Here is an 11,623-nt window from a genome sequence, read left to right on the forward strand (position 1 = left end):
TCTGGACAAACGCATGAGCCAGCATGGCCAGCGGTTCATGTGTGAGGGAAATCATTTCAAGCTAAAAGATTCGCATATGCAAAGGCCCAGGATTCTTGCCTTTCCAAAGTGGCCTGCTTAAAGTAAAGTAAACAGAGCTGACACGGAGCATGCACAGGGCAAAAGTGGAACGCTTCGAGGTTGCAAAGAGAAGCAAGGGGCTTACCACACATGACCTTAGAAACTCAGACCTCCAAAGATAGAAATGTGACACCAAGAAGTTTTCACCAAGAAGAACACAGTCTAGATCACCACTGTACGTTCTTAATCAGCTGCTCTGCAGAGCCTGCGACCAGAAAGGCCAGCAGAAGAGGCCAAGGGGAGTCAGCTGACAGCAGGGTGGAGGAGCAGGAGGTGGACAGATAGGAGGTATATTTAGAAGACAGGATAATTACAGGACTTGGCAATAAAGTGCAATGGAAGGTCGAGGAAGTGGAAGATTTAAGGACGTCCACTTGAGCAAACAAGGCACTGGTGCTTCACTGGTGGGGTGGGGGATTCTAGAGGAAAGTCAGTTGGGGAGAGAGGGTAGGAAATAGAAATTCTATCACAGGCTTTCGGCTTGAGATCTCTTGGAGGTGCCCATAAAGAATTATCAAGTAGACACAGGAACAATAAATAGGACTGCCCTAATCCTAAGGAAGTACTGGCTGAATAAATTAATTTGGGGGCTCAATGACCTTTAAGTGGCACAGCAGTCCCCTTTATGTACAGTTTTGCTTTCTGCTATTTCAGTTCCCTGTCCAAGTTGGGCCATGCCCACAAGCCACATACACACCACTCCTCCACCTGCCTGCTTCCCTCCCCACTCCTGGAGCTGCGATGGTGGCCTTTCTTTTTTTTTTATATATATTACAATTTTTTTTATATTTGAAAATTTTATTGATAAACAGATAGCAATGAGACAGTTTCAAATCAAATCAGAAGTACAGTTTCAACAAATAACACACTGCATATATTCTTCTTAGTGGTTAATTGCTGTACAAGATGTGGACTTAAGATCCTATTTACAAACACCATTAGAACAAATCATTCTATTCATTAAGAGAATGTAACTATATATCTATCCTAACCACTTTGAATACACAGATACAAAATGGACATTCATCTGTATACCCTATTTTTCTAAGTTCCGTTAATGAATATTATAGGTGTGTAAACTCAGCAAAATATTCTAAAAGAGTCCAGTAGACCATAATAGCATTGGGTCTTCTGTGTAACTGGCAATGTCAGAAATTATTGACCTGAGTCCCCCACAGCTCAACATAACAGCATGGCTTTACTTCCTATATTTCGTCTTCATACTTTTCTACTGGATGGTTAAGACCAAGGTAAAGCAGGACCTGTGCAACAAGAGTTGTAGCTTTTTGGTCTGAGAAGGTCAGTAAAATCCCCTCAGGATTTATCCTGAGATCCTGTACCTCAGATTGTAGAACCTTTGTCAGTGCAGCCATGTGGATGAGTCACGGCCATTGCTTGGCCAATGTGCTCTCTGTGAAAGCCTGAGAGAGTGTTTTCTCCCCATGTGACTCTCCTTAGGCACACTCTACATCATCGATCACTTTCCTCTTTGGCCCCATAATCTTCTTGATCAGAAAATTTGGGACACTACCGAGGTACATGACGTTACAGTACAAGTTCTCATATGTCCTGAGTCTTAATTGACCTTAGAAGACTAAGGCCAAAATGTTGGCTTTCCTTGTAGCCCTCCTTTTTCTCTAATTTTGGTCTGCAAACTTAGGTTGTTAACCATCCAGAAGACAAGCTTATTGTTATTATCGAACAATTTAGGCTATTAAGCTTAACCTCACTAGCTCACTGCATTTCAAACATCTTAGGCATAATAAGGAGCAGGTATTTTTCATCAAGTATTGATATGTTGAACTTTAAGTCCCTGCATAATATGATAAAAAACATTTAAAAATTACATTATATTTTAAAAATAGGATAAAGAATTATATACTTCTTGTAGTATTTTTACACAATGGAGTATTATTCAGCTATTAAGAATGATAAGCTGCAAGCCTTTATATTGAAGTGGATGCCACTTGAACATATACTCATAAGTGAAATAAACCAGACACACATGTGTAAATATCATATAGTCTCCCTAGTATAAGAACTTCAAAGAAGAAATACAAATAGAAAGATATAATACAAGTAAAAGGAAAGCAGGATCTCAAGGACTAACTAATCAAGAGAGGGAAAGGAGAAGAGCTAGGAAACATGACAATGTCAAGCCGTACAGTTATATGTAAAAGATGAGCAAGGCAATGATCCTGAGAATCTTCAGAAGATTTTTTAATCTAGCAGTTAATTGGAAAGATTCTCACCCTGACTAACTATATATACTGATACCTGTGAACTAAGCTACTGCACTGCAGGTGGTAATTTGTAACAGTAGTTTTTGGAGTGCCTGTCATTCTGGTAGTCTGAATATGGGCGGCTTGTCATGACATGCCATTTACTGCTATGATATCTCTCAGGTAGGTGGATGTTCAAGAAGAAGTGGGTGGTGAATGAAATCAAGAGACAGGAAAAGGAATATTGTGGGAGGGTCCTGCTTCAAGGTTGTATATGGTGAGATTTTTGGACTTATATGCAAACATGTGGGTGGCTTTTCTGCAAACCCTAAAGGCCAAAGAGAACTGAAGCGCAGCCCTGGGCATCCATCCCCTTTGGGCCAAGCACTCCGCCCCTGTCGGGAGCATCCTGTTGTCAAGGTTGTCCCAGAAAGCCTGCACTGGCAGGGGGAGCTCCTGTTCATCCACAGGCAAGGTCCTGAACGCCCCTGGGGTAGGCGGCAGCCCCCTGGCTGTGGATCTGTCCCCCAGGCTCACGCTCACAGGCCAGCAGGTTTCACCAGGCAGTGACCTCCCTGACTCCATGGTCTCCCTCCTCTGCCCTCCTTGGATGCCCCTTTCTTATCTCATGGTGGGGCATGTGGCCCTAAATGTGGGCACAGAAGTTCGCTGCAGAGTGAGTAGAAACAGGCAGAGAAGGTGCTAAAAGAGAGATGTACAGGAAAGAGAGATGCTCAGCCTAGAGGGGCAGCCAGGGAGGAGGCTGGTTTAACCACCCCGCGCTACCACAGAAAGAACCAGAGTAGTCTGAGTTTGCTGCAGTTCCGCCCACCCCTCAGTGAAATCCTACACTAACCCCAGGCCTCCCTAGACTTTGCTACTTCCTAAGGAATTCTGTGGAATTCAGCAGCCAGAAACTAAATTGCCGACATTTACACTCCCTGTTTTGCCTACATTTCTGCCTTTGCTCTCAACAAAAGAACCGGAGTGCCAGGAATGTCGTGCAGGTGGCACTGAAGCCCAGCGAGTTCATCAGATTCCCCGGGCTGTGTCTCACCCACATTTAGAGCATCTCACCGGAAGTGTGGACCACCTGAGCCAACTAACAGCTCTTCCCGGCTCTGCGAAACGCAGAGCCACCTCAAACACAAGGCGGCTGAGCACTGCAGGAGGAAAGGAGCCAGGCTGCACACGGGTGTCAAAAGACCCCGCCTCACTTGCTTTGTCCCCGTCGCACGATGGGATCCCGTGTCCTCACTCTGCTCATGGTGGAAAGCAGGGAGAAAGAAGTGCCTCCGTAAACCAAGTCGATGCATAAGGCCCTCTTCTCTTCCTCTGAACTCCTTGAAATCAAATAAGTATCTCGCCTCCTACCCCACAAAAGGTGTCTCATAGAACATGCTTTCTGCTCACAGCCCCTGTGGCTCCCCAGGACCGTGCTCCTTTGAGGAACAGTGTGTACATGCGTGACATTCTTCCACCACACGTCACCTCCACCACCATCCTCACCGTCTCCCTCCAGCATAGATGACTGCATCTTTGTGTCCAAATACCTAAGTGTGTTCCAGTGTCAACATCTCCCTGTTGTCCTCTGAACATCACACCTTGTCTTAGTCCACCTGGACTGCTGTCTGAAAGCACCGTAGACTGAGTGGCTCATAAACAGCACAAATGTATTCTTCACCGTTCTGGAAGTTACGAAGACCAAGGTCAAGGCAGCGGCAGATTTGGCATCAGTTGAGGGCACCGTGGTTCACAGGTGGGCCTGCTCGTGAGTCCTCCCCTGGTGGGAAGGATGAACAAGCTCCTTTGGTCCCATTCCTGAAGGCTGTGTCCCCTGCGACCTAAGCACCTCCCCAAAGGTCCTGTCTTTTAACACTGTCACCTCAGGGCACAGGATTTCAGTATCTGAGAGAGCCGTGAACACTTAGACCACAGCACACTCCCTCCAGCTTGCTCCCCACCAGTTCCCTGCCCTTAATGACTGGGACCCTTCAAAGTGGCTTCTACTCATGCTGACGCAACTCACCTCACTTGGCTTGCCACAGCGGCACGCGGGGTCACCATCAGCCTCTGCACTGTCATGTCCAGAGCTGTCTTGAAAACTTCCCATGGCAATAAACACACATGACCTCTGCCTTGTTCCTAAAATACACTCCTCTCTGTCCTTTTATGAAAGCCTCCTCTTTTAGCCCCATTTTATCCCTGATACTCCCTCAACCTTCTTCCCTCCAATCCATTTTCCTGTGTCCAGCTCAAAATCTTACAGTGGTCTCCAAGAACTCTGTCAACTTCTGCAGCCTCAAAACTGCTCCACCCGCCTCATCATTCACTATGTTCCTGTCATGCCTGGGCTCTTTTCGGCTCCCACAGGTCCTGATCTTGCCTCCAGGGCCTGGGCACACCCTGTTCCCTCTGTCTGGAATGTTTTTCCCTCCCCTGCCCAAATGCATCACCTCGATAAACCCTGCTTTAATGCTCAAAGTTCACTTCCTGGAAGAGGCCTTCCCCAGCTATGGGTTCTGCAACTGGGGATTCAAACAACCGGGGATCAAAACTATCCGGGGTGAAAAACTGTATGTACCCTTAAACCATCGAGCTTTCCCTGCTTCAGGACATGGGGAGTTCATACTGGTTCTGTCCTCTGAGCCAGAGTTCTCTCATTTGTAAAATAGAAATAACAATCATACACAACTAGCACTAGTAGAATTGTTTTGAGGGTTGAACAAGGGAAAAATAGGAAACACTCTTTACACACTATAAAATGTTAGATGAACAAAGTTATTCATGGGATGCTGGTGCTAGATTTAATTTTTAGAGGCTGTTTCATCATTAATTCTCTTTAAAAAGGAATAGGCCAATTCATTGTTTAAGTACTGCAAAGATGAGGAGCGGCCACCTGGATCTGGTTCACATCTACTTTTCCAATTTTCTTTGAAAAACACATTGCACATTCTGAGGGGGAGGAATCAGAGCAGAAGTCTATTTTTTTTTTAATGAAAGTTCACATTTTTTTTAATAGTGCATGTTTGGGAATATATTCATCCTGGGAAGTTGGTACATGAACACATTACATCTTAATCCTTTTTACTCCTCCTAAGATCTATTTTTGAAAAGGAGTATCTTTCGGATGCAAGGGTTAGATTGTGGAGACTATCATGCTGGAATGTAAATTCACCTGTGTTTTAACTTTAGTTGATAAATGCAAAAATCAGAGCCATCAAAAGTTGAATGAACAAATCTTCTAAACAAAAGGATTCCTTTGTTATGGTTAGACCAAGAAGATATCTACCTCCGAAGTGCAGTCTCCCTGGGCAAGGCGATAAGGCCTGTTTCTTTGCAGGAGTCTTTTGAAATTTTAAACGTCCTAAATCCTAAAAGATAGCTGCAGAAATATACATTGTCCTCTCTTGGAGAAGAGTTTAGATAAAAAATTGATTTAAAGACTGTACAAGGATGAATTTTTTTAGCTCAGCCACTGATAATCCAAGCCAGTTCCACTTGAGGAAATCATCCACACCTTTTCCAAGTTTGTCTCTGTCCCCTTGGCCTAAAGGCCTAGCAGATGGTGCCTGTCTCAACCCAAGAGGGTGTGCATGTTGTGGGGGGGTGTCAGGAGCCAGACTCTGATTTCTAATCTTACATAAAGGGAATCAGCTATTTCTTTAAAACAATAAATAAATAAACTATATTCTATACATATTACCATGCCTTATAGTATGCTTCTTCTAAAAAAAAAAAAAGTACTTATTTAGATGTGGTTTTCCAAAACTAATTTGCTAAGGTAGAAAGATTATCCTTCAACATTATATGCTTAGTGAATTATGCTAAAAAATGCTCTCGCAAACTTGGTGAAGTAATCAAACTGACCATTATGATGCATTTTTTTTTCCTGAAAATTTTTCAGCTTACAAAACCATGGGTATGGATTTAAGCCCTCCCAATTCTCCACGTATCATCCTGATGTCTAAAACATATTTTGTAACTGTCAAATATGTGATAAAACTGTCAGAAGTCTACAGAGGCAGCTGTGAAAATTGTGAAGCCAAAGTCAAAGTTCTATTTATTCCATGACAGTGTGAGTGTAGCAGACTTTATAGCATGATGGAAAGTAAAAACTCCACCCCAACATCCTTTTTTAAAAAATTTATGTTATAGGAATTTTTTCCAAGAGCTAAATATTTATTAACTTGTTCTGTTCCTATGATAAAATGCTACATGTATTTCTAAAAAATTTCATTAAACCATAATATACATTCATAATTCAATGAATCTTCATACACTGAACACACGTATATGACCAGCTCCAAGATTAAACAAGATGTAGAGTGCTCCTTAGGCCCCCTTCCAGAAACTTGCAGCAACTTCTAGAAACCCCAAGAATAGCCAACAGTCTAAATTGGTCTTGCCTGGTTTTGTACTTCACATAAAAGGAATCATACAGAACACTAATTTACATCTTGCTATTTTTCTCAATACCATGTCTTCTAACTTTATTAATATGTCTATAATCAAATGCTAATTTTTATGTCACTGTAATCTTTATTCAATCAGTCAACAAATACTTACAAAGCTCTTAATGTATGCCAGGAACAAATGAATCATTTCTACAGATAACATTTCAGTGTTCGTTTATTTATTTAAGAACCAGTAAATAAGACTTCAGTTTATGAACATGTCTTTCAAAGTTAATTGCTTGGCCAAACTGAATTTTAGCAATTCAAAAAGTAATCTAAAAATTGTTAGGCATGTTAAAGATAGAAGCAAGATTTTATTTTTCTTTAAATAGATACAACTTTCATTTATACTAATATCCTTACTGTCTGCTTAATACTCTCAATGTTTTCTCTTACAATATTTAGTGATCTGGACAATTTGTTTTAGGATTTATGAAACTGAGCCCTTCAGAGCAGTCAGTTCTTTGGATGAATTTGTTCCCAAAGAAGGTCACAGTGTGGTTTAAAGGACACATTAAACCTAGAAGTGAATCCCAGTTTTGCCACAAATTATCTATGTAAGTTTAAGCATGGTCCTTAACCTCTCTGCACTACTCTCTACATGTGTAAATAAGACAATAGACCCCATGGTTTCTGTAGCCTCTCTTATTTCAAACATTCTACTGTAATACTTTTTTCAAATAAGAACCCGCTAAAAACAAGAGAACCAGGCAGAAGGAAACACAGCTGCAGTGATGTAAAGAGTTGCAGTTGCTGCAAGGGGCTGAGACCCAGCTCCTGCACCAATTCACAGTGAGATGCTCACTCAAAACAGCATCTCCCATCTGTCCAGAAGTGAATGTTTGAAGAGAGCCCAGGAAGCTGAACACGTAGAACTACATTTTCCTTTAGACCAATACCCCTGGCACTAGAAGGTGTGTTAGTTGTCACCATGAAAAACTCCTGAGATAACGAAAAGGTGGAGAGGTGCATTTCATTCACGGTTTCTGAGGGTTCAGTCCATGGCGGTTGGCCTTGTTGCTCTGGTCCTCTCAGACGCGGTGCATCACAGCAGGAGTGTGTGAAGGAGAAAAGATGCCTGCATCACGTATAGACCCAGAAGCAAGAAAGAGAAGAGGAAGAGAGCAGTCCCCAGGGCATCTGCAAGGCCACATGGCCAATGACCTCGCTTCCCCCCACAAGGCCCCACCTTATAATGCTCCTGCCACTTCTCACCAGTGCTGCAGACAGCCAACACATGGGCCTTTGAGAGAGCATCTTGGGTCTAAACTATAACAGAAGGAAAGCTCTAGAATCTAAGTTTTGAAATTTATCCTTAATTTTAAACTTTTACTTAAGCTTTCAAGTGAAGAGCCGAGTCTAGTCACAGTGAAGCATTTTGTTGTGAATGTCACTTCCCAACTGGAGAGCAATAACCATAGTAGGACTCAAAATCTGGATCTATTTTCCTAAAGACAAAACCAGTCAGCTGTGCTGCCCTTTTCTTTTGTTCTGCTAAACTACTGATGAATGATTTCACCAAGTAAATGACAACAAAAATTAATACCCTAATACCTTAGCCCTTAGAATCTTAAATTTAACCATAAAGCTCAAAAAAATAGTACAGATAAACGTGGTGTACAGGTCAAGAATGAGACAGATGTTAGGCCCTAGGTTCCATCTCCAGCACTATCAAAAAAGTAAAAAAGCAAATTAAGGTGAGTGTCATCATTTCTTCTTCATCCTTTTGCCTATGTTCCCCAAGGTGGGAGAGTTGGGTTATTCTCCAAGCTTAATGCAATCATTAATAACAGAGGAGGACGGGGATGTAGCTCAGTAGCAACACTCAGGCTTTGCATGTGTGCGGCCCTGGGTTCAGTTCCCAGAATCTCAAAAAATAAAACTTAAAAATGAAATGAAGGCAAAGGTCTCAAGGATGTTGATAAATATACGAGTAGAGTGCCTGCTGAACCCCAGGCCTGTTTTCCATCTAGTGAGGTTTCAGCTCGTGGCTTAGGGTTATTAATATAGACGGAGGGGAGCAAAAACAAACAGAACCAGTAGATACGGGCTTTCTGTCATCGTTGCATGGGGAGTTGTGAATGTTTAAATCAACCCCCACTCCTATTTTTGGTTTATTTGAGGGAGAAATACATCAACACAGATTTTTTTACCTCTAAAAAGTAAGTCACTACTTACGTAAAACAAACACCCCAGAAAGGAAAGCTTCCCATCCCCGGCCTGCAGTGGGATTTGGGGAAGGGTGCTGACGCAACTCCAAGATTTCATTTGCCAAATAACAACTGAGCTCATCTGTAAGAAGTTGGTAAATCTGAAAAGGTAAACTACGAGACACGTTGTGTAATGACACCATGAGAGAAAAAAAAAGTCATTTCTGAGTTTGCTGTTCTTTCAACTCTTTGAATTCTTGTTTCAGTGGTTCTGTTGAGTCACAGCTGTGATCCATGTTGGCGTGAACCAAAAATAACATGACTAACTGTGAAAGGTTACAGGGTTTTGGCCGGCTCTTTATGGTCACACAGCAGTACCTTTCTGTGGAGTGGAAATGTAACATTTAGCTTGCAAGGGAAATCTTTCTCAAGCAGATTCTTATTCAAAGTTGTCCTAGCTTTGCCCAAAGTGGCATTTGAGCTCTGCTGAAAGCTGGAGGGGCAGATGCTAAGGTATAAAAGATACAGAAGAGAAAGAGCATGCTTATCTTAGACAGGCGTCTGAGCATCCCTCCAGGACGGGACCACTAATGGAGAAACTGGAGCATGTTACTCAAGCAATATAAAATGAGTGCTACATCTGACTTCCATTAGAAAACATAAACCCTTTTCAGAATCTTTTCCCCTTCGTACCCCTCCTTCCCCCAAAATGGGACTACAGACTGCTTCACTTTTTCCAATCATACAGTGATATTTGGAAAGTTCCACTTGCTTCCATTAAGAAAAATACAGAGAAGGAAAAATACATACTAGTCATCTATCATTTGGTATGTGAGGCTTGGTTAGTGATGGGGTTCTTCTCTATCCCCTGGCAAAAAAAAAAAAACAAAACAAAACAAAAAAAAGCCCTAAAACAAAAAATCCTGTGTGTTACATAAATGATTTAGGTATAGAGTGATAAGTCTATTTTGGCCTAAAGAACTGACTTTTACATTCAAGGAATAGTTGATTTTGTCATTTACCAGCAGTGGTGTGTTTTGCCCTGATCTTCCTTTCATTCTCTTTTGTCATTTAATTGTTTTGTCATTTATTCATTGAATTTGGCTACTTGTCTAGGCACTCAGTAGACAGTAGCGAGTAGCATAAAGATCCCTGCCCAGGAAGCAGGAAATTGGGTAAGAAACACTGATACAAGTCAAAGAATCATAAAATAAGTTTCATTCGTGTTAGCGTCCACCTTCAAATCGAAACATGGTATTTGTCCATGCCTGGCTTATTACACTTACCTGTCCTCCCACTCTCATTCTGTTGTCACATGACAGAATTTTGTTACTCTTTATGGCTGACTAAGGCTCCACTGGTTACATATACACATTTTCTTTACCCACCAGTCTATTGATGGGCTCCTTGGCTGATTCGTTATCTTGGCTATTATAAAGAAATGCTAACTTCCCCAATTTTTTTTTTTTGCTTGATGAATCTGAAAAATCTTCACAGAAATTTGGTTTAACTCAGCAGCCTGCTCCTGAACTCTGAGGTAGCTTGCCTTCTTTTGAGCTACACGATCTTTCTTCTGGGCAAGGGACATTTTGGGAGGGTTCCACCTCTTCTTTTTAACTTCTCTCTTTGGCTTCTTTTCATAGACTGGATTCTCTCGTATAGCAGCATGAGCTTTCTTATCCATCTCCTCCATCATGTCTGGAGTCACATTGTTCTTTATGTACTGGGAGAACTGTTTCTTGTAAGCATCTTCATCTTCTTCCATTAAGTAACGCATGTAGTCTGCGACATTCTGACCCAAGATGTGCTTCCGATGTACTTCTGCATTGAACTCCTTGCTTTCAGAATCACAACCAGGGAATCGTTTGGTACTGTGAGGGTTAGACAGGCCTCCATCCACGGCACCCTTTAGGGCTCCAAAAACCTTACTGCCAGTTGTAGTTCTGGCAAGGCCTGCAGCCAAGTAGCAGGTGAAGGCACCAGGCTTGCCATCAATGCTTTCCACATTGTGTTCATCTCCGGTCACCTCCACCTGGCCTTCATAGATCGTATCCAGGCCAAACCTATTGAGAAGCCTGCGGGCCAGCAGCAGGCCAGCACAATATGCTGCAGCATAATTTGTTAGGCCAACTTTCATACCATATTTTAGTAGTTCATGGACATAAGCAATCTGACAAATGATATCTCTGTTAATTACATGAACTATCATCCTGTATTTAGGTGTGCTATACTTATTTTTGTCCTGGATTACCAAGCATTTCCTAGAATAGTAATCAGTTTTGCCCTCTTATTGTCGTTTAAACATCATTTGGTATCTCTTAAAGTAGGCCTTATTCTTGACAACTTTAACAAAACTCATCCTGTGTAATGTAGACCCGCATCCACGGGCCCTACACAGACCTACAGGCCCAGCAGCATCACAGGGAGATAAAGCTAATTTCCCCAATCTAATCATTACATGTTGTATATGTATATAGAATTAGCACACTATAGCCCATAAACAAATACAATTATTGCAAGTCAATTAAATTTTTTTCAAATAAACTGGGACAAGTATTCCAGAGTGTTAGAATATATAAAGGTTAAGAACAATGTCTCTGAGTCATTGGGCAGAGCTCTTTGGGAGTAAAGAGGGAAGAAGGGGAATGGGGGTGCTGACACAATGGCATCTGAG

General features: G+C 42.0%; 1 pseudogene; it reads right to left on the bottom strand.

Annotated features, from left to right (window-relative positions):
- Positions 1 to 9,313: 9,313 nt before the first annotated feature.
- LOC101583215 lies at positions 9,314 to 11,308 on the bottom strand (annotated as a pseudogene).
- Positions 11,309 to 11,623: the final 315 nt, after the last annotated feature.

The sequence above is a fragment of the Octodon degus genome, unplaced genomic scaffold (genome assembly GCF_000260255.1).
Source record: "Octodon degus isolate 3935 unplaced genomic scaffold, OctDeg1.0 scaffold00023, whole genome shotgun sequence".
In the NCBI taxonomy this organism is placed as follows: domain Eukaryota; kingdom Metazoa; phylum Chordata; class Mammalia; order Rodentia; family Octodontidae; genus Octodon; species Octodon degus.